Below are 24998 nucleotides of genomic sequence, written 5' to 3' on the forward strand. Positions count from 1 at the left end.
GCACACACATACATGCGCACATAGGCAGGTATGCAGACTAGGGTTGGGCGATATGGCCTAAAAATCTTATCTCTATTTTTTTCAAACTTACGAGCAGTTCATGATATATATCTCAATAAAAAATATATATATATTTTCTCTAGATAAGCTTTGTTGTAAAAGTCAAATAGACTGAATTTCAAAGAGTCAGCAATAATCTAATGAATTCAGGGCTTGTGAAATTATACCTAGGCTAAATATAAGCCTTCCACAACCATAAGACCCACTAATAATTCAATGTTATCAAAATAGTTTAACCTGTTTTTTTTGTTGCAATAATCACTGATCTGGCTTTCACGTCTGTCTATGAAAATGCCCTATTTTGTTACAAATTTAACTAGAACCAAGCATAATGCACATTCACAAGGAATGACTAACTTCTTGTAGCAGGCATTAGGCTATAGAAAATTAAAACTGGTCTCATCAAAAATCTCTCAAGCCTAACGTGCCAGCTAATCTGTATATTTCAAGTTTAGCCAACTTGGATCTATCCGTTAGCTAACAAGGTAGAACAGTTGAATTGTTATGAACACACCCGTCTGTCCGTCTCCAACTGTTTGAACAGCATGCTAGCCTGTCCACTTTGTTGAGATGTTGAAATCAAGTGGCCTGCCTTATTTCTCAGACTGAGAACGAGTTGCCAATTCCTTATCTAATTGTGTTGTATGCTTATTGCACATTTATAAAACACAGACTAGACAGCAAGTATAACAGTCTTTAGCTAAAATGCTGCTAGCGGTACGTGGTACCCCAATGCCACGCACGACAAACTGAGCATGAATTTTCCAGAATCAATGTTCATTGATACTCTCGTTTTAGTAGTGTCTGCTCTGCATGCAACTACATGAGTAGTTGAGACATAAAAATGGTATCGTTAGAAAAGGTAACTTCTCTATTACAGTAGAATAATGTCTCAATGTGTTCCAGTGTCCATGTGGACCAAACCTCAAACGCAAATAGCGAGTTGAAACTGCTTGTCAGAAAAGAAAATATGATCTCTCAACTTTGTTAATGTGAGGGGGGGACAGGCTGTGTGTGTGTGTGTGTGTGTGTGTGTGTGTGTGTGTGTGTGTGTGTGTGTGTGTGTGTGTGTGTGTGTGTGTGTGTGTGTGTGTGTGTGGTCATGACAACAACATTGAAGTAAAAAACAAACTTAGCAGGGAATTGTCACACCCGCCTGGTTGCCAAATCAGTTTTATGCTTTAGCTGACTCGCCTGGTTGCCATCATGCCAGGAAATTACATCGTTATCGAACCACAAACACATCTGTCAACAAGGCTAGTGTCATATCACTTTGCCCTAACTCCGACATAACTCAGTGACCCTCTGCCCCTCAGGGAGGAGGATGAGTTTTCAGAGCTGCGTTCGGAGCTCAGCCACAGCCAGCACGAGGTCAACGAGGACGGACGCAGCCTCGACCAGGACGTGGCCTCCGTCTCACTGGCTGAAAACCACTCCACCCTGACGACCGCCAACATGGGTAAGAAAGGACACTGTAGTGCTTGACTGTAAACCCACATACAACTCCTATAAATGAGTTTGACTTGCTCTGAATACCCTCATTCTATGGTTTAGTGGACACATTCACAGCCAAGCTGGAGTTTGCTCCTCTCCATCAGTAGAATGAATGTGTTTATGCTCTCAGGCTAATCTTCGCTTTTCTGTTTCACTAATAACTGCTTCGATCAGTGGTTCATATGAATCATCTCTCCCATGGAGAGACTGTTACCTATCTGTGCCCATAGATGTACTCTGTGACCTACAGTATCTGTGCATGTCCTCCCTTGATGGATGGCCTGTGGCCAACCAACTGGTGTAGGGTTGATGGCACCCAATACACAATTATCGGCTTCTAGCGGAGATCGAATGAGGAGCAGTTATGTGCGTGTGTGTATGTGACTGTGTGTGTGCGCATTTGTGCTCGCATGCACACTCCCACAATGGAAAATTGATTCAGCAGAGTCCGTGCAGCAGTTCCTTCGAGACGCTATTTATACTCCCCTCTATCAATGGTGCTGAGTGCACCCAGCAATCACTTGTCAATGGTAAAGAGCTTCATTGGTTTCTCTTCTTCCTTATCCTCAACGTTGAGCAGAGAGAGAGAGAAGAAAAACACATTTTTCATTCATTACAGGTCTTTGTCTCTAGCTGTAGCCGGGACAATCTTATCCCCTCACACACACACACAAAAGGATTTCACCAGTGAGGAAATAATTTAGGAAACAGGAATATAAGTTTTGTTAATCATCACGTTCGTTCACACAGCACTAATTACTTTAGAATTGTTTGCAAAACCTGCATTTACTTTGCCCCTTCAGCGGTAGGAAAAGAGGGGACATATGCAAAAACGTCTCAGTCGCTCTCCACATTTTCATATTCCACACAATGTACCCAGGCTATGTTTGTCTAGGTCTGGGAAGATACTAATAATCATCATCATCATCATTGTGGATGCAGTATGGCAGCAGGTGCTCACCATCGGCATGGCGGTATTAGATGCTTTGCAGGGCTTTTATTTATATGCAAATTTAAATTAGTTTCTGATGAGCCAATTTGATTCCCTCTGGAGATATGAAGTTGACACAGTGAATAGGGAATTGAAGCTTTGAAAGTGGTACATGCCTTTTAGGGCTGACCCCATTTAGTCGACTGGTTGATTGTTTACCGATAGGCTGTTGGTCGACCAAGATTTCTTTAGTCGGGCAGTAGCAAAAACAATTGCTTCAATCATGGGGTACAAGACACCTATCTGATTGGCGCCTGCCTGAGTGGACTGATCCATTGTGGAGGCAGTGGGGATGGCACAGTCCATCACTCTAAGGCTACTGAAATGGTACAGTACATTCGGAAAGTTTTCAGACCCCTTGACTTTTTCCACATTTGTTACGTTACAACCTTATAAAAAAAATTTAAAAGGAAGCTTTTGAATTTTTTAAAATCATCGTATGTAGTGATCACAATATAGTAACCATATCTAGGAAAACCAATGTTCCGAAGGCTGGGCCTAATATAGTGTATAAGAGGTCATACAATACGTTTGGTAGGGATTCCTATGTTGTTGATGTAAAGAATGTTTGTTGGTCCGTGGTGTGTAATGAGGAGCAAACAACAGATGTTGCACTTGATACATTTATGAAATTGCTTATTCCAGTTACTAATAAGCATGCACCCATTTAAGGAAATGACTGTAAAACATGTTAAATCCCTATGGATTGATGAGGAATTGAAAAAAGGGATGGTTAAGGGATGAGGCAAAAGATGCCCCACGAACAAACGCTGACACTACACATCCAAGTATATCTGACCAAATTATGAAAGACAAGCATTGTAATTTTGAATTCCGTAAATAATTTGTTGTTGTCTATCAACAATGACAAGCCACAGGGGTCTGACAACTTGAATGGAAAATTACTGGGGATAATAGCGGATGATATTGCCACTCTTATTTGCCATATCTTCAATCTAAGCCTACTAGAAAGTGTGTGCCCCAACCCCTCTTCTGCTGCTGCTCTGTTTATCATCTATGCATAGTCACTTTAACTATACATTCATGTAGGTATTACCTCAATTAGCCCGACTAACCGGTACCCCGCACATTGGCTACCCGGTCTATTTGCATTGTGTGCCCTCAACCCCTCTTTTACACTGCTGCTACTCTGTTTATCATCTATGCGTAGTCACTTTAATTATAACTACATGTACATATTACCTCAATTAGCCCGACTAACCGGTGCCCCCGCACATTGACTCTGTACCGGTACCACCTGTATATAGCCTCACAGCTGTTATTTTCACTGTCATTTTACTGTATATTTTTTCTTTCTTTACTTATCTATTGTTTACCTAATACCTATTTTTTACTTAAAATTGCACTGTTGGTTAGGGCTTGTAAGTAAGCATTTCACTGTAAGGTCTACACCTGTTGTATTCAGCGCACGTGACAAATAAACTTTGATTTGACTTGGAGGGAACCAAAAGTCATTACTGGATCAAATAGCCAACCAACCAGCCTGTTACCAACCCTTAGTAAACTTTTAGAAAAAATGGTGTTTGACCAGATACAATGCTATTTTACAGTAAACAAATTGACAACAAACTTTCAGCATGCTTATAGGGAAGGACATTCAACAAGTACAGCACTTACACAAATGACTGATTGGCTGAGAGGAATTGATGATAAAAAGATTGGGGGGGCTGTTCTGTTAGACTTCAGTGCAGCTTTTGACATTATCGATCATAGTCTGCTGCTCGAAAAATGTATTTGTTATGGCTTTACACCCCCTGCTATATTGTGGATAAAGAGTTACCTGTCTAACAGAACACAGAGGGTGTTCTTTAATGGAAGCCGCTCCAACATAATCCAGGTGGAATCAGGAATTCCCCAGGGCAGCTGCTAGGCCCCTTACTTTTTTCGATCTTTACTAATGACATGCCACTGACTTTGAGTAAAGCCAGTGTATCTATCTATGTATGTGGATGACTCAACACTATACATGTCAGCTACTACAGCAACTGAAATGACTGCAACACTTAACAAAGAGTTGCAATTCGTTTCAGAGTGGGTGGCAAGGAATAAGTTAGTCCTAAATAGTTTTTAAACTAAAATCATTGTATTTGGGACAAATCATTCACTAAACCTTAAACCTCAACTAAATCTTGTAATAAATAATGTGGAAATTGAGCAAGTTGGGGTGATATAACTGCTTGGAGTAACCCTGGATTGTAAACTGTCATTGTTAAAACATATTGATACCACAGTAGCTAAGATAGGAAGAAGTCTGTCCATAATAAAGCACCGCTCTAACTAAACAGCACTATCAACAAGGCAGGTCCTACAGGCCCTAGTTTTATCGCACCTGGACTCCTGTTCCGTCGTGTGGTCAGGTGCCACAAAAAAGGGACTTAGTAAAATTGCAATTGGCTCAGAACAGGGCAGCACGGCTGACCCTTGGATGTACATAAAGAGCTAATATGCATGTCAATCTCTCCTGGCTCAAAGTGGAGGAGAGATTGATTTTATCACTACTTGTATTTATGAGAGGTATTGAGATGTTGAATGCACCGTGCTGTCTGTTTGAACTACTGGCGCACAGCTCGGACACCCATGCATGCCCCCCAAAACAAGCCACAAGGTCTCTTAACAGTCTCCAAGTCCAGAACAGACTATGGGAGGCGCACAGTACTACATAGAGCCATAACTACATGAAACTCTATTCCACATCAAGTAACTGATGCAAGGAGTAAAATTTGATTTAAAAATACACCTTATGGAACAGCAGGGACTGTGAAGCAACAAACATAGGCACAGACACATGCATACACACACACGATAACATACGCACTACACACACGTACACATGGATTTTGTACTGTAGATATGTGGTAGTGGTGGAGTAGTGGCCTGAGGGCACACAGTGTGTTGTGAAATCTGTAAATGTATTGTAATGTTTTTAAAATCGTATAAATTGCCTTAATTTTGCTGGACCCCAGGATCCATAATAAATAAATACAAATACAAATCAACACACTACCCCATAATGACAAAGAAAAAACAGGTTTTTAGAAATGTTTGCAAATAAGTTTTAGGACACCTACTCATTCAAGGGTTTTTCTTTATTTTTACTATTTTCTACATTGTAGAATAATAGTGAAGACCTCAAAACTATGAAATAACACATAAGGAATCATGTAGTAATCATGAAGTAATTTGAGATTCTTCAAAGTAGTCACCCTTTGCCTTGATGACAGCTTTGCACACTTGGCATTCTCTCAACCAGCTTCATGAGGTAGTCACCTGGAATGCATTTCAATTAACTGGTGTGCCTTCTTAAAAGTCAATTTGTGGAATTTCTTTCCTTCTTAATGCGTTTGAGCCAGTCAGTTGTGTTGTGAGAAGGTAGGGGTGTATACAGATGATAGCCCTATTTGGTAAAATTCCAAGTCCATATTATGGCAAGAACAGCTCAAATAAGCAAAGAGAAACGACAGTGTAATGCATCTGTGTGTAGCTGGTGAGATGAGTCAGGCGCAGGACAGCAGATAAGAGTAATGAAAGTAATTTTACTATATAATATAACAATACACGTCGTATAAATACAAGACCACAAATACGGACCGCAATACAATAAACAATTACTCACAAACAAACATGGGGGAACAGAGGGTAAATAATGAACAAGTAATTGGGAAATTGAAACCAGGTGTGTAAGACAAAGACAAAACAAATGGAAAATGAAAAGTGGATCGGCGATGGCTAGAAGGCCGGTGACGTTGACCGCCGAACGCCGCCCGAACAAGGAGAGGGACCGACTTCGGCGGAAGTGATAGACAGTCCATCATTGCTTTAAGACATGAAGGTCAGTCAATACGGAACATGTGAAGAACTTTGAAAGTTTCTTCAAGTGCAGTCGCAAAAACCATCAAGCGCTATGATGAAACTGGCTCTCATGAGGACCGCCACAGGAATGGAAGACCCAGAGTTACCTCTGCTGCAGAGGATAAGTTCATTAGAGTTACCAGCCTCAGAAATTGCAGCCCAAATAAATGCTTCACAGAGTTCAAGTAACAGACACATTTCAACATCAACTGTTCAGAGGCCTGAATCAGGCCTGAATCAGGCCTTCATGTTTGAATTGCTGCAAAGAAACCACTACTAAAGGACACTAATAATAATAAGATACTTGCTTGGGCCAAGAAACATGAGCAATGGACATTAGACCGGTGGAAATTTACTACAGACTCTCTGGTACGCTTATAATTTATTAAAATTATATTGGAATCTAACAGCACCTGTTTGGCAAACATAATATGCACTCAGGGCTTGCTCCTTACTTTATTTTGCTTGTACTCCAGTACTTTCCACAACTAGTAAAATGTATTCCACACCTGACTTCCCCCTTTTCCTCCTGAGCAACCAAACATTCCCCAGTTTAGAGTTTATTTGTCACGTCAGCATCCATTTTGCTGTCATGTGTTATGGTGTTCAGAGTTTGTTATAACCAGTTTATTGATGTGATTATGATCTGCTATAGGTCAGGCCCTATTGGTCACGTCTATGCGATGCATACGTGTCACGTAAAAAGAGCCAGGGTTGAGGCAATAGGAAATGTTTTTCCTAAATAAATGAGGGATTTCGGTAACAGAACTTTTCAGTCAGAAATGGCTGTAATTATGTTACAGCTTCAGCAACATAGACAACGCAATAAACACTGTTGATGTTCTGTGGTGGTCGCTGCAGCAGGAGGAGCCCGGCCAGCACAATCAAATCAATTGTGGTCCAGCTCGGTCTTGTCACGTGTGTGTTTTATGGTTGATTTGATGAAAACACATACTGTAGGGTGTGTATACAGTGGGGAGAACAAGTATTTGATACACTGCTGATTTTGCAGGTGTTCCTACTTACAAAGCATGTAGAGGTCTGTAATTCTTTATCATAGGTACACTTCAACTGTGAGAGACGGAATCTAAAACAAAAATCCAGAAAATCACATTGTATGATTTTTAAGTAATTCATTTGCATTTTATTGCATGACATAAGTATTTGAAAACCTACCAACCAGTAAGAATTCCGGCTCTCACAGACCTGTTAGTTTTTCTTTAAGAAGCCCTCCTGTTCTCCACTCATTACCTGTATTAACTGCACCTGTTTGAACTCGTTACCTGTATAAAAGACACCTGTCCACACACTCAATCAAACAGACGCCAACCTCTCCACAATGGCCAAGACCAGAGAGCTGTGTAAGGACATCAGCGATACAATTGTAGACCTGCACAAGGCTGGGATGGGCTACAGGACAATAGGCAAACAGCTTGGTGAGAAGGCAACAACTGTTGGCGCAATTATTAGAAAATGGAAGAAGTTCAAGATGACGGTCAATCACCCTCGGTCTGGGGCTCRATGCAAGATCTCACCTCGTGGGGCATCAATGATCATGAGGAAGGTGAGGGATCAGCCCAGAACTACATGGCAGGACCTGGTCAATGACCTGAAGAGAGCTGGGACCACAGTCTCAAAGAAAACATTAGTAACACACTACGCCGTCATGGATTAAAATCCTGCAGCGCACGCAAGGTCCCCTGCTCAAGCCAGCGCATGTCCAGGCCCGTCTGAAGTTTGCCAATGACCATCTGGATGATCCAGAGGAGGAATGGGAGAAGGTCATGTGGTCTGATGAGACAAAAATCAAGCTTTTTGGTCTAAACTCCACTCGCCGTGTTTGGAGGAAGAAGAAGGATGAGTACAACCCCAAGAACATCCAAACCGTGAAGCGTTGGAGGTGGAAACATCATTCTTTGGGGATGCTTTTCTGCAAAGGGGACAGGACGACTGCACCGTATTGAGGGGAAGATGGATGGGGCCAGTTATCGCGAGATCTTGGCCAACAACCTCCTTCCCTCAGTAAGAGCATTGAAGATGGGTCGTGGCTGGGTCTTCCAGTATGACAACGACCCGAAACACACAGCCAGGGCAACTAAGGAGTGGTCTCGTAGAAGCATCTCAAGGTCCTGGAGTGGCCTAGCCAGTCTCCAGACCTGAACCCAATAGAAAATCTTTGGAGGGAGCTGAAAGTCCGTATTGCCCAGCGACAGCCCCGAAACCTGAAGGATCTGGAGAAGGTCTGTATGGAGGAGTGGGCCAAAATCCCTGTTGCAGTGTGTGCAAACCTGGTCAAGAACTACAGGAAACGTATGATCTCTGTAATTGCAAACAAAGGTTTCTGTACCAAATATTAAGTTCTGCTTTTCTGATGTATCAAATACTTATGTCATGCAATAAAATGCAAATTAATTACTTAAAAATCATACAATGTGATTTTCTGGATTTTTGTTTTAGATTCCGTCTCTCACAGTTGAAGTGTACCTATGATAAAAAATTACAAGACTCTACATGCTTTGTAAGTAGGAAAACCTGCAAAATCGGCAGTGTATCAAATACTTCTTCTCCCCACTGTATATATGGAAAAATACACGTTTAAAAATGTTGACCAATCGATTGGTCGAAAGAACAGACGACCCTTGGTCGACCAAGATAATTTTTTTAGTCGTGGAAAGCCCTACATACCTCAGTTGGTTGGAGCTTGCTGCTTGCCTTGCAACCCAGGGTTGTGGGTTTGATTCCCACAGGTGTTATCTGTAGTTCGCTGTGTATAAATGTACTATATTTCAATATTGTCATATTATATGAAAAATAATTGTCCTTGTATCATTGTCTTTCTCTCAAATAGTTGTGGTGTGTGTTATGTTCTCTCTAAACAGCAGATGTGTGTGTGATGCGGTTTAATGAGTGCGTTACTAGCCTGCAGCATGCCAGCAGCATTCCTCCAGTCACCCTCAGGCACTCAGTTAAACCATTAGCATTTAGTACATGGCTGTTATCAGTGGCCGTAGCACACAAAACATCAACACTATGCTCCAAGGTCACCTTGCTCATGCAGACTACAGTAGCTGTGTTGTTCTAGCCACATTGAGGTTTGATTATTTGTTCCTAGATCAGTATATCTGGCTCTAGTCCTATTATTTTGACCAGCATCCTGCACACTAGAATTCATTCATCTGATTCCAGATCCGTTTGACTCTGGACTTCTTCCCTGTACTGCAGTGGCCTGAACTCCGTTTGCCTGACATTACATTACATTAGGCTTTAAAACATGAATATGTTCGTAGACCAGTCTGATCCGGACCTGTGCTTTCTCCCTGTAGACAACTGCAGTGACCTGAACTCAGAACTGCAGCGGGTTCTGACGGGGTTGGAGAGCGTGCTGTGTGGGAGGAAGAAGAGCACATGCAGCCTATCTGTGGCCGAGGTCGACCGCCACATAGAACAGCTGACCACCGCCAGCCAACACTGTGACCTTGCCATCAAGGTAAGACACCAGAAAATGACTAGTGGCTAATACTGAGACTCGTTTTAGGAAATAATTTTCCTTCCATATAAACACAATTTATTGTTAGGAAAGCGCGAAGGAGGATAAAGAGCGGACGGAGCGAAAGAAAAACATGCAGGATAGATGAAAATAGGTTAACCTAATACTGGTACAAACATCTCCTATTAAATGCATTCACAGACGCTTAAAGAAAGGTAAATGGAAAATACAGTGAGATTAGTTATAATATAACTGTTGTGTGACGTTGAACTGTCCTGCTGAAGACCTGAGCCACTTCCAGTAATCTGTCAGCAGGGGTACTGGGGTGACCCTGGGTTGTACCCACCAGTAACAGCCCGTCTCAGCCTGGGACGCCTGTGTGATTCAGACTGATGTCATAGACTGATGAGGGGCCTGATGGTGGTCCCCACGGTGACGCCTCAGCTCTGGTAATGGAAACCTGTCTGCCTGGCTGTCGTCTCCGTAGCGATGGGAGTGTCAGCAGTCCTAAGGGGAATTCAGTCTGCTAGCTATTTCTTTCCTCGCAAACAGATAATACAACACACACACACACACACATACACAGGGAAAGATGGGAGAATGAGAGAGGGAGAACGAAAGGGAAGTAGACCTATGGACACAGAATGTGACAGAGATGTAGAGAAATTAACCGTGAGCGAGAGAGACAGTTATGCTAAAGAAAGAGGTAGAGAAAGGAGAGAGGCAAAGTGAAGGACAGAGAAATATAGCAATTATTTTGCTGATGTTGCTTCCAGAGGCAGTTTGGAAGGCAATAGTGAGTGTTGCAAACAAGGACAGACGATTTTTACGAACTTCAGAACTCGGCGGTTCTATGAGCTTGTGTGGCCTATCACTTTGCGGCTGAGCCATTGTTGCTCCTAGACGTTTCCACTTCACAATAACCGCACTTACAGTTGACCGGGGCAGCTCTAGCAGGGAAGAAATTTGACGAACTGACTTGTTGGAAATGTGGCATCCTATAATGATACCACATTGAAAGTCACTGAGCTCTTCGCAAGGCCATTCTACTGCCAATGTTTGTCTATGGAGATTGCGTGGCTGTGTGCTCGATTTTATACACCTGTCAGCAACGGGTGTGGCTGAAATGGCAGAATCCACTAATTTGAAGGGAAGTCCAAATAATTTTGTATATATAGTGTATGTCAATCGTGTTAAGACTGTTAAAGGCGTAACAGACAATCACTGTAACTGGCATTCAGTTAGTGACTGTCATAGCCCACTCACTATAAGGTGGGAGAATGGATTTACTTGGCTTTATGTTATCAGCCTGAATGGACCTCCATCACAAACCATTGTGTCAGAGCTGCAATAGAGGACAGATAGAGACATATTACTGTAAAGAAAGAGAAATCAAGGTACCAATGTTTAACGTTTATTTAGTGATCTACATTTTCTAATAAACTAATTGAACTTGGCTATCAATTTCACCCCCTTTTGTTGGCTGATCACAGTGGACACAACCAGTGCTAGTCTGACCACTTAATGCTAACCCAGTTACATTTTGCGGGAAGAAAAATAGACACCTTCACAGTTCCAGCTGTGAGGCTTAATCCCAAAACAGATCCCTCTTTTCTAGACTGAGTATCCTAATGGTGTCTCTTTCACACATCTATAATAACATAATTTTTGTAATTTGATAGAAACACTTATCCAGTGAGTATGAGAGGTGGAGCTGATTCCTACACCGACATAGCCAGTCCTTTCAGATTTGTGAGGAGTCAGCCAAGGGTCTAGTGATGGGTTTGGGATTGGGCCACAGTATCCCATTGTGTGTGGACCCAATCCATTACAATTGACTAAGCCTATAAAAAGAATACCACACAGGCAAATATGTATCTTCTCCAAGGCCATTTGTTGATATTGGGTGTTCATGCGGCACAGACAAGTTTAAGTTACTCCACATGTTCCATAGCAGTAGCTGGGCTTATAAAACCGTACTTTATATAATATAGAGCCCAGGCTGTTATCTCTGGTTTTGAATCTGAATTTAGAGAACTGAATTTGAATGCATCCAAGAAGTTGAATATATGAAACTTTGAAAACTTCAAATCATAGTTTGTATGAACAATGAATGCAATATCTGCCATATTAAAACTGAATGTTAAGTGCATTTGGAAAGTATTCAGACCCCTTGACTTTTCCCACATTTTGTTAAATTGATTAAATAAAACATTTTCCTCATCAATCGCCACACATTACCCCATAAGGACAAAGAAAAAAAAGTTGTATATATTTTTTTGCAAATGTATTAAAAATAAAAAACAGATACCGTATTTACCCAAGTATTCAGACCCTTTGCTATGAGACTCAAAATTGACCTCAGGTGCATCCTATTTCCATTGATCATCCAGATGTTTCTATAACTTGATTGGAGTCCACCTATGGTAAATTTGGTGATTGGAAATTATTTGGAAAGGTACCTCTCTATAAGCCCCCACAGTTTACAGTGCATGTTAGAGCAAAAACCAAGCCATGAGGTCGAAGGAATTGTCAGTAGAGCTCCAAGACAAGATTGTGTCGAGGCAAAGATCTGGGGAAGGGTACCAAAACATTTCTGCAACATCGAAGGTCCCAAAGAACACAGTGGCCTCCATCATTCTGAAATGGAAGAAGTTCGGAACCATCAAGACTCTTCCTCGAGCTGGCCACCTGGCCAAACTGAGCAATCAGGGGAGAAGGGCCTTGGTCAGGAAGGTGACCAAGAACCCAATGGTCACTCTGACAGAGCTCCAGAGTTCCTCTGTGGAAATGGGAGAACCTTCCAGACAGCCGCTTGGAGTTTGCCAAAATGAGAAACAAGAGTATTAATATATATATATATATATATATATATATATATATATATATATTTCACCTTTATTTAACCAGGTAGGCCAGTTGAGAACAAGTTCTAATTTACAACTGCGACCTGGCCAAGATAAAGCAAAGCAGTGCGACACAAACACACAGTTACACATGGGATAAACAAACATACAGTCATTAACACAATAGAAAAATATATAGACAATGTGTGCAAATGTAGTAAGATTAGGGAGGTAGGGCAATAAATAGGCCATAGTGACGAAATAATAAAATTTTAGCAATTAAACACTGGAGTGATAGATGTGCAGAAGATGAATGTACAAGTAGAGATACTGGGGTGCAAAGGAGCAAAAAATAAATAACAATATGGGGATGAGGTAGTTGGGTGGGCTATTTACAGATGCGCTGAGTACAGGTGCAATGATCGGTAAGCTGCTCTGACAGCTGATGCTTAAAGTTAGTGAGGGAGATCTAAGACTCCAGCTTCAGTGATTTTTGCAATTCGTTCCAGTCATTGGCAGCAGAGAACTGGAAGGAAAGGCGGCCAAAGGAGGAGTTGGCTTTGGGGATGACCAGTGAGATATACCTGCTGGAGAGCGTGCTACGGGTGGGTGCTTCTATGGCGACCAGTGAGCTGAGATAAGGTGGGGCTTTACCTAGCAAAGACTTATAGATGACCTGGAGCCAGTGGGTTTGGCGACGAATATGAAGCAAGGGTCAGCCAACGAGAGCATACAGGTCGCAGTGGTGGGTAGTATATGGGGCTTTGGTGACAAAATGGATGGCACTGTGATAGACTACATCCAATTTGCTGAGTAGAGTGTTGGAGGCTATTTTATAAATGACATTGCCAAAGTCAAGGATCAGTAGGATAGTCAGTTTTACGAGGGTATGTTTGGCAGCATGAGTGAAGGATGCTTTGTTGCGAAATAGGAAGCCTATTCTAGATTTAATTTTGGATTGGAGATGCTTAATGTGAGTCTGGAAGGAGAGTTTACAGTCTAGCCAGACACCTAGGTATTTGTAGTTGTCCACATATTCTGAGTCAGAACCGTCCAGAGTAGTGATGCTAGACAGGCAGGCGGGTGCGGGCAGCGATCGGTTGAAAAGCATGCATTTAGTTTTACTTGCATTTAAGAGCAGTTGGAGGCAACGGAAGGAGTGTCGTATGTCATTGAAGCTCGAGGTTTGTTAGCACAGTGTCCAAAGAAGGGCCAGAAGTATACAGAATGGTGTTGTCTGCGTAGAGGTGGATCAGAGAATCACCAGCAGCAAGAGCGACATCATTGATGTATACAGAGAAAAGAGTCGGCCCGAGAATTTAACCCTGTGGCACCCCCATAGAGACTGCCCGAGGTCGTCTTTTATCGATGGCGGTAATGATATCGTTTAGGACCTTGAGCGTGGCTGAGGTGCACCCATGACCAGCTCGGAAACCAGATTGCATAGCGGAGAATGTACGGTGGGATTCGAAATGATTGGTGATCTGTTAACTTGGCTTTCAAAGACTTCAGAAAGGCTGGGTAGGATAGATATAGGTCTGTAACTGTTTGAGTCTAGAGTGTCTCCCCGTTTGAAGAGGGGGATGACTGCGGCAGCTTTCCAATCTTTAGGGATATCAGACGATATGAAAGAGAGGTTGAACAGACTAGTGATAGGGGTTGCAACAATTGCTGAGGATAATTTTAGAAAGAGAGGGTCCAGATTGTCTAACCCGGCTGATTTGTAGCGGTCCAGATTTTGCAGCTCTTTCAGAACATCAGCTATCTGGATTTGGGTAAAGGAGAAATGGGGGAGGCTTGGTCAAGTTGCTGTGGGGGGTGCAGAGCTGTTGACTGGGGTAGGGGTAGCCAGGTGGAAAGCATGACCAGCCGTAGAAAAAGGCTTATTGAAATTCTCAATTATCGTAGATTTATCGATGGTGATGGTGTTTCCTAGCCTCAGTGCAGTGAGCAGCTTGGAGGAGGTGCTCTTTTTCTCCATGGCCTTTAGTGTCCCAGAACATTTTGGAGTTAGTGCTACAGGATGCAAATTTCTGTTTGAAAAAGCTAGACTTTGCTTTCCTAACTGCCTGTGTTTATTGGTTCCTAACTTCCCTGAAAAGTTGCATATCGCGGGTGATATTCGATGCTAATGCAGTACGCCACAGGATGTTTTTGTGCTGGTCAAGGGCCGTCAAGTCTGTAGTGAACCAAGGGCTATATCTGTTTTTAGTTCAACCTTTTTTGAATGGGGCATGCTTATTTAAGATGGTGAGGAAAGCACTTTTAAAGAATAACAGGGCATCCTCTACTGGCGGAATAAGTTCAATATCCTTCCAGGATATCCGGGCCAGGTCGATTAGAAAGGCCTGCTCTGTCACGTTCTTCGTCAGGCGAAAGAGAGGAGGACCAAGATGCAGCGTAGTGAGTATTAATTTTAATACGAATACTTAAACAACGAACAAAACAATAAACCGACAAACGAACGAAAACGTAACAGTCCCGTATAGTGAACACAAAACACAGGAACACAGGAACAGGAACAATAACCCACAACCCACAATACAAAACAGGCTACCTAAATATGGCTCCCAATCAGAGACAACGAAAACACCTGCCTCTGATTGAGAACCATATCAGGCCAAACACATAGAAATAGACAAACTAGACAAACAACATAGAATGCCCACTCATATCACACCCTGACCAAACAAAACATAGAAACATACAAAACAAACTATGGTCAGGGCGTGACATGCTCGCTGAAGTGTTTTAGGGAGCGTTTGACAGTGATGAGGGGTGGTTCTTTGATCGCGGACCCATTACAAACGCAGGCAATGAGGCAGTGATCGCTGAGATCCTGGTTGAAGACAGCAGAGGTGTAATTAGAGGGCAGGATTGGTCAGGATGATATCTATGAGGGTGCCTGTGCAGGCTATCTCTGCAGGAGATCGCAACTCCACCCCCTTTAGCAGTTCTATCTTTGGTCTGATGAAACCAAGATTGAACTCTTTGGCCTGAATGCCAAGCGTCACGTCTGGAGGAAACCTGGCAGGGAAGCATGGTGGTGGCAGCATCATGCTGTGAGGATGTTTTTCAGCAGCAGGGACTGCGAGACTAGTCAGGATCGAGGGAAAGATTAACAGAACAAAGTACAGGGAGATCCTTGATTAAAACCTGCTCTAGAGCACTCAGGACCTCATACTGGTGTGAAGGTTCACCTTCCAACAGGACAACGACCCAAAGCACACAGCCAAGACAACGCAGGAGTGGCTTCGGGACAAGTCTCTGAATATCCTTGAGTGGCCCAAACAGACCCAGTCGAACATCTCTGGAGAGACCTGAAAATGGCTGTGCAGCGACGCTCCCCATCCAACCTGACAGAGCTTGAGATGTTCTGCAGAGAAGAATGGGAGAAACTCCCCAAATACAGGTGTGCCAAGCTTGTAGCGTCAAACCCAAGAAGACTCAACGCTGTAATCACTGCCAAAGGTACTTCAACAAAGTACTGAGTAAAGGGTCTGAATACTTATGTAAATATGATATTTCTGAAAACCTGTTTTTGCTTTGTCATTATGGGGTATCGTGTGTAGATTTAATCCATTTTAGAATAAGGCTATAAGGTAACAAAATGTGGGAAAAGTCAAGGGTTCTGAATACAGTGCCTTCAGATAGTATTCATACCCATTGACTTATAACACATTTTGTTGTGTTACGGCCTGGATTTAAAATGTATGAATTAAATAAAAACGGCACTGTAAATATTCAATTGAATTTTATAACAGAATTAAATATTTATTCAATTCAGTTTCAAATCGTGAAATACAACTCCAAATTATGAATTCTATGATTCAATTTGTGTATTGCAAATTCCAAAATATGAAATTCCATTTCAGTATCCTAATACAAATGCAAAACTTTTGCTCCATAGCTGGCCTGGTGTGAGATCTACAGCAGTCGATGAGACTTGGGAAGCTCATTCCATTTCCTTTCACTGTTTAAACCAATTTCCTCTTCATCAAACTTCCCCCCCCCTCTCTCCTGCTCTCTCTCTATCGCTCTCGCTCTGTTTGGGAGCTGTGAGAGGGAGATGGATGGATGGAGGGATGAGAGGGATAGATGGATGGAGGGATAAGAGAGGTTGACTCTCGGGGGTGGAGAGGAGATGAAGGCGGGACTCAAGCGTGTCTGTAAGCCCACTACAAACCTATGAATCACTCTGGCATCAGAGATGAGGATCTGTAAAGACCGACATGGTCATAGACTCTAACCATCTGCCATATCTCACACTCGCGTACGCACGCACGCACATACACAGTTATACACTCTGAAATATGGGCACTTTGAGAGATCAGGGTTTCTTACACTAGATAAAAAAATGAAAAAGTCACATGTACATAAATCATAGTCTTGGATACTTGTTCTACTCATGTAAATTGAGACGCGTGATGGACTACACTACCAACAAATTATTAACATACAAATTGTGAACTAATATGTAGGGTAAAATCCTGTGCAAAAACGAATGTGCCTGACATGTTAGATTTTCTTGTTTTGTCTGTCTCACTTTTGTTTTGTCTCCTTGTTAGTTTTTCTGATATAATTTTCTTGTCTCTTTCTTGGGGCTACTACAAGGTACCAAATTGTTTTTCCTTGTGATGCCAATTCAATGAGTCCCAGAGAATGAGTCCAATGAGTCCCAGAGTCCCACAGTCACTCACATTTGGTTACTAGAATTGTTACCATTCATCTCAATCTCAACACCCTATACACAGTTGAAGTTTACATACACCTTAGCCAAATACATTTAAACTCCGTTTTTCACAATTCCTAAAAATTCCCTGTCTTAGGTCAGTTTGGATCACCACTTTATTTTAAGAATGTGAAATGTCAGAATAATAGTAGAGAGAATTATTTCTTTCCGCTTTTATTTCTTTCATCACATTCCCAGTGTGTCAGAAGTTTACATACACTCAATTAGTATTTGGTAGCATTGCCTTTAAATTGTTTAACTTGGGTCAAACGTTTCAGGTAGCCTTCCACAAGCTTCCCACAATAAGTTGGGTGAATTTTGGCCCATTCCTCCTGACAGATGAGTCAGGTTTGTAAGCCTTCTTACTTTCACACGCTTTTTAGTTCCAGACTATAGGATTGAGGTCAGGGCTTTATGATGGCCACTCCAATACCTTGACTTTGTTGTCCTTAAGCCATTTTGCCACAACTTTGGAAGAATGCTTGGGGTCATTGTCCATTTGGAAGAGCCATTTGCGACCAAGCTTTAACTTCCTGACTGATGTCTTGAGATGTTGCTTCAATATATCCACATAATTTTCCACCCTCATGATGCCATCTGTTTTGTGAAGTGCACCAGCCCCTCCTGCAGCAAAGCACCCCCACAACATGATGCTGCCACCCCGTGCTTCACGGTTGGGATGGTGTTCTTCGGCTTGCAAGCCTCCCCCTTTTTCCTCCAAACATAACGATGGTCATTATGGCCAAACAGTTCTATTTTTGTTTCATCAGACCAGAGGACATTTCTCCAAAAAGTATGATCTTTGTGCAATTGCAAACCGTACTCTGGCTTTTTTATGGCGGTTTTGGAACAGTGGTTTCTTCCTTGCTGAGCGGCCTTTCAGGTTATGTCGATACAGGACTCGTTTTACTGTGGATATAGATACTTTAGTACCTGTTTCCTCCAGCATCTTCACAAGGTCCTTTGCTGTTGTTCTGGGATTGATTTGCACTTTTAGGAGTGTCTCTAGGAGACAGAACGCGTCTCCTTCCTGAGCGGTATGACGGCTGCGTGGTCCCATGGTGTTTATACTTGCGTACTATTGTTTGTACAGATGACCGTGGTACCTTCATGCATTTGGAAATTGCTCCCAAGGATGAACCAGACTTGTGGAGGTCTACAATTTTCATTCTGAGGTCTTGGCTGATTTTTCTTGATTTTCCCATGATGTCAAGCAAAGAGGCACTGAGTTTGAAGGTAGGCCTTGAAATACATCCACAGGTAGACCTCCAATTGACTCAAATAATGTCAATTAGCCTATCAGAAGCTTCTAAAGCCATGCCATCATTTTCTGGAATTTTTGAAGATATTTAAAGGCACGGTCAACTTCGTGTATGTATACTTCTGACCCACTTGAATTGTGATACAGTGAATTATAAAAATGACTTGTGTCATTCACAACGTAGATGTCCTAACCGACTTGCCAAAACTATAGTTTGTTAACAAGAAATTTGTGGAGTGGTTAAAAAACGAGTTTTAATGACTCCAACCTAAGTGTATGTAAGCTTCCGACTTCAACTGTACATAAGGCACTTTAAAATAAAATAATGTTCCCACTCTTTCCTCCTTTCCCCCAGACGGTGGAGGAGATCGAGGGGGCCTTGGGCCGGGACTTCTACCCCAGCCTGTCGGAGGAGCGTATGCACTGGCAGAAGGAGCTGGCCGGCCTGAGGGAAGAGAACGAGAGCCTGACGGCCATGCTGTGCTCCAAGGAGGAGGACTTGAACCGCACCAAGGCCACCATGAACGCCATCCGGGAGGAACGTGACCGCTTGAGACGGCGGGTCAGTCAGCTGGGTCCTGTTATTATGATTTAAAAAAATATTTTCTGTCATTTGGTTTATGTGTTTTGTGCGTTTTCTGTGTACCTTTTGAGCCTTTCCACATGACTGTGTTGGTGGCTAACAGACTGGGGTGCATCATTGCTTATTATTACTAAGGCAGGTTTACATACATTTTTATTGAATCTGACCCATAACAGTCAATACGATACAAAAAGGTATCTAGTGAGGAGGAAGGAAGAAAGAAGTGACTTAACAAAGCTGTATGTTTCTTAGTTTTCATTCGGTTTCATGTTTTTTATTAGATCCCGAAAAAGTTGTGAGATCTTGAGTCTATTGCCAAATCTCTAGTAAATGTGTCCTAGTGTGAACCTGTTCTAGGCAGAGAACTAAGACTGAATCTGAATGAATAAAAAAATTCTCTGCACAGAGGCTCTAAGCTGTAATTATGGTCCACCATGTCCGTTGGATTGAAAGATCTGCGGCGATCAGTTCAAATATAGACATGTTCTCTGATGCTTTGTCGCTAGGCCACTGCATTGACAGACACTCGCACGTACCATTTCTAATTCCAGGAAGTTTATTCAGGGAAGTCTGAAGGAGAAGAAGACATTACTGGGCACCAGTGGCAAGACACGTGTATTTATCCTTGCTCCTGCAAGAATGAACCCTTTGAATTTTCCAGCTGCGAACTGAGTTCTGCTTTCTGAACCAAACTATGGATGGTGCGCCGGTTAGGGCAGCCATCTGAATCAATACGTTGAGCGCTTTTAGACACATAATCAAATCTGGTGTCCTCCCAAGGCTTGCTGAAGCTAGTTAGGACCGTAATGCGATTAGACCGCGAGATGAATCGAGCGAAAAATGGCCAGGCCGACCTAACCAGCCTCACTAATTCTGGCGGGTCCTCAAAGGAGACCTAGACGCAGCAGAAAAAGCATCACAGCTCAGCTCAGCTCAGAGCACTCGTTCCTCCCACCCTCTCAATTTCTCCTCTCCTCTTTCCTCTAATGAAATCTGTCTGTTTTACAGAGAAATTGAACAAATGTATTGCATTGCTGTTTCAATGCGGGGCTCCGTGAAGGATTTTCTATGCACACACCGGCGCGTCCTTGGGGGCCCGCTTGCTCCCACTCAGCCTTTTAAAATATGGATTCCCCCTCATTTGAGACTCAAGGTCCAGATACGATCTTAACTTTCCTTCCCTAGGCTTTTACCCTCCATTGAAGGACAGGTATTTACTGTGGTAGTAAGCATCTTTTACACCTTTTTACAGTACCGGTACTGTATGTGTCTTGTCCACATAATTTAGCTGTGTCAGCATTTTGTTTACGATACAAAAGAGCGTTTGACTTTAAAGGCCAGATACAGAACACTATATATTGGCATGTCATTGTAAGCCTTCTAAGCTTTTACAATGCACTCCACTCATAATAAGAATCACATATGTTGGAATCAACCACTTCCAGTGAAACACCACAGCATAAGGCAGTGTATACTGAACCAAAATGTAAACGCAACATGGTAAGTGTTGGTCCCATGTTTCATGAGCTGAAATAAAAGATCTGAGAAATTGTCCATACGCACAAAAAGCTTATTTCTCTCAAATTTTGCGTACAAATTTGGTGAGCATTTCTCCTTTGCCAAGTTTATCCATCCAGTTGACATTTGTTGCATATGAAGAAGCTGATTAAACAGAATGATCATTACACAGGTGCACTTTGTGCTGAGGACAATAACACGCCACTCTAAAATGTGCTGTTTTGTCACACAACACAATGCCACAGATGTCTCAAGTTTTGAGGGAGTGTGCAATTGGCATGCTGACTGCAGGAATGTCCACCAGAGTTGTTGCCAGCCTCACAACTGCAGACCACGTGTAACCACGCCAGCCCAGGACCTTCACTTCCGGCTTCTTCACCTGCGGGATTGTCTGAGACCTGCCACTCACTCGGACAGCTGATGAAACGGAGGAATATTTCTGTCTGTAATAAAGCTCTTTGTGGGGAAAAACTCATTCTGATTGGCTGGCCTGGCGCTGCAATGGCTGGACCTGGCTCCCAAGTGGGTATGCCTATGCCCTCCCAGGCCCACTCATGGCTGCGCCCATTCCCAGTCATGTAAAATCCATGGATTAGGGCCTAATGAATGTATTTCAATTGACTGATTTCCTTATATGAACTTCGTTCAAATTGTTGCATATTGCCTTTTATATTGTTGTTCAGTATACTTTTTAAAATCAGCTGGATACAAGAACTGTCCTGGACAGATGTGCATGTGAGTCAAACAAAGTCCTCGGTTTATAAACTGGCCAGAACCAAACAGAATCAGAATCATATTCTTTGCAGTTTCTTTTCTCAGGGATCATGAGGTGAGAAAGCTGGCTAGAGGACTAGTTCATGATGTCGCAGTCATCTCTGTGTCCTTTGGCAGCACATGGCAGCCATGTTGGCTTTTTTCAGATCCTCGGCTCCCACGGAGTTTCTCAGGAGAGGAGTAGAGGAAAAACAGCAGTGTTCAAAGTCATGGCCAAGCTCTCTCGCATTCTTTTACACGCTGCGCTCTCTCTCTATCTCTCTCTCACTCACATTTATTGCCTTGGGAAACATATGTTTACATTTCCAAAGCAAGTGAAATTAACAATACACAGTGAACAGTCATTATGTCTATATACAGTTGTCGTGACTTTACATTCATTAATCTGATGACTGTTATTTAATCCACTAACTATCTTTAATTGTTACCCGATTTTAAATTAATAATGTATAATTAACTCATTAGGATTTGGGGCACCACGGAAGAAGATGTTTAGAGAGTTACCATCTCCCGAATTAAGCTATATAAGGTCTTTACCTATTTCAATTTCATCAATAAGTCATCTTATTAATCATTGCAGTGGCTTGTGAAAAAATCCACCCCCCTTGGCATTTTTCCTATTTTGTTGCCTTACAACCTGGAATTAAAATAGATTTTGGGGGGGGTTGTATAATTTCATTTACACAACATGCCTACCGCTTTGAAGATGCAAAATATTTTTAATTGTGAAGCAAACAAGAAATAAGACCAAAAAACAGAACTTGAGTCAATACTTTGTAGAGCCACCTTTTGCAGCAATTACAGCTCCAAGTCTCTTGGGGTATGTCTCTATAAGCTTTGCACATCTAGCCACTGGGATGTTTGCCCGTTCTTCAAGGGAAAACTGCTTCAGCTCCTTCAAGTTGGGTGGGTTCTGCTGGTGTACAGCAATCTTTAAGTCATACCACAGATTCTCAATTGGATTGAGGTCTGGGCTTTGACTAGGCCATTCCAAGACATTTCAATTTTCCCCTTAAACCACTCGAGTGTTGCTTTAGCAGTATGCTTAGGGTCATTGTCCTGCTTGAAGGTGACCCTCCGTCCCAGTCTCAAATCTCTGGAAGACTGAAACAGGTTTCCCTCAATAATTTCCCTGTACTTAGTGCCATCATCATTCCTTCAATTCTGACCAGTTTCCCAGTCCCTGCTGATGGAAAAACCTGAAGCATGTTGGTGGCAGAATCATGCTGTGGGGATGTTTTTCATGCCAAAAAGCTACATTTTAGTCTCATCTGACCAGAGTACCTTCTTCCATATGTTTGGGGAGTCTCCCACATGCCTTTTGGCAAACACCAAACATGTTTGCTATTTTTTTTTTTAAGCAATGGCTTTTTTCTGGCCACTCTTCCGTAAAGCCCAACTCTGTGGAGTGTATGGCTTAAAGTGGTCCTATGGACAGATACTCCCATCTCTGTTGTGGAGCTTTGCAGCTCCTTCAGGTTTATCTTTGGTATCTGTGTTGCCTCTCTGATTAATGCCCTAAATGCCTGGTCCGTTAGTTTTGGTGGGCGGCCCTCTCTTGGCATGTTTGTTGTGGTGCCATATTCTTTCAAAAAAAATTATAATGGATTTAATGGTGCTCTGTGGGATGTTCAAAGTTTCAGATTTTTTTTTATAACCCAACCCTGATCTGTACTTCTCCACAACTTTGTCCCTGACCTGTTTGAAGAGCTCCTTGGTCTTCATGGTGCCGCTTGCTTGGTGGTGCCCCTTGCTTAGTGGTGTTGCAGACTCTGAGGCCTTTCAGAACAGGTGTATATATACTGACATCATGTGACATATCATGTGACACTTAGATTTCACACAAGTGGAATTTATTTAACTAATAATGTGACTTCCGAAGGTAATTGGTTGCACCAGATCTTATTTAGGGGCTTCATAGCAAAGGGGTTGAATCCATATGCACGCACCACTTTTCAGTTTTTTAGAATTTTTTGGAACAAGTTATTTTTCTAAATTTCACTTCACCAATTTGGACTATTGTGTATGTCCATTACTATTGTGTATGTCCATTACATGAAATCCAAATAAAAATGCAACAAAATAGGAAAAATGCAAAGGGGATGAGTACTTTTGCAAGGCACTGTACTTCTTATCAAATACTCATTCTGAACTATCGTAACGTTCTTGGATCTGCAAAACCCCCAGCCTTGCTCATTATTCAGCACTACACATGGATTTAATTATTTATTTGCTAACTAAATAATAACACAGAATTTACATACACACTTTACACGAGAGAAAGGTCCCTAGTGGACTGACAAAATATGACGGCTTTTACACAGCGAGAGACCGAGAAAAACGTAAACATTCTATAACTATTCTCCCATTAAACATATACTTTGCACACGAACCGCCGCCAATTTGGAATAAGAAATCATGAATGTATTTACGTGTGAAATGCCTTTGTTCGTCGTTTATCTCGGTCGGAACCAAGCCTTCTCGGAAAGTTGTTAGCCTTCCAGCTGTATGGCTCTGATTGTCCGAAAGGCCATGCCGACGGTTCCCATTGGTGATGAGCGTAGTAGGATAGTCTCACTTAGATGAGCTTTTCTCAATATCTGACTTAAGACAGCTGTACCAGTGATTGTCTGAGATGAGCTTCTCACCTCTTCCTCCTCGTGTTGGTATTCAGGATTCGGACCACAATAGACATGAGCTGCAGCTCTTCGTCTCTCTGGTCTAAAGGAAGGTGAGTATTTCTTCACCTCGTGTTGAAATTCAGAGTTTCAACCATTTAAAACATGTAGCTCTCGCCTCACGCTTCCTGGTCTAATGTTAATTTCGTAACAAAGGCTTTTTATGCACTCTGGCTAAAAGTGGCGTTCCATCATGCTGACAAGCTCTCTGACCTCACTCGGGGCATTGCTACTTAATGTGAAAAGGATATGATTAGAAGTTCTCTCTTACCCGTGCTAAAAGCTCTTTCATATCTTAACAAAAATACTTTAATCATTTTTCATATTGTATTCACAACATATTGGATGAATATGGGTATCCTTTCCAAGTTACAGTATTTGGTCCATACCGTTTTTAATAACATCACAAAATGAAAAACAATATGACATTAGTTTCCTATGTCTCCCCACTGACCATTTCCCATATCTGTCACGGCCGTTGCTGGAAGAAGACCAAGGTGCAGCGTGGTAAGCGTACATTTTCCGTTTTATTTCAAAATGTCACCAACAAAACAACAAACGAAAAACAACCGGGAAGCTTACAGGGCATTAGTGCCACAAACAAAGTTAACTACCCACCCCGAAAGGAGGGAAAAAGGGCAACCTAAGTATGGTTCCCAATCAGAGACAACGATAGACAGCTGTCCCTGATTGAGAACCATACC

General features: G+C 42.2%; 1 pseudogene; it reads left to right on the forward strand.

Moving 5' to 3' along the window:
- Positions 1 to 24998, forward strand: part of LOC111964064 (colorectal mutant cancer protein-like) — a 146558-nt pseudogene that overhangs the window by 63742 nt on the left and 57818 nt on the right.

Source organism: Salvelinus sp. IW2-2015, linkage group LG5, assembly GCF_002910315.2.
Source record: "Salvelinus sp. IW2-2015 linkage group LG5, ASM291031v2, whole genome shotgun sequence".
NCBI classification, from domain to species: Eukaryota; Metazoa; Chordata; class Actinopteri; order Salmoniformes; family Salmonidae; genus Salvelinus; species Salvelinus sp. IW2-2015.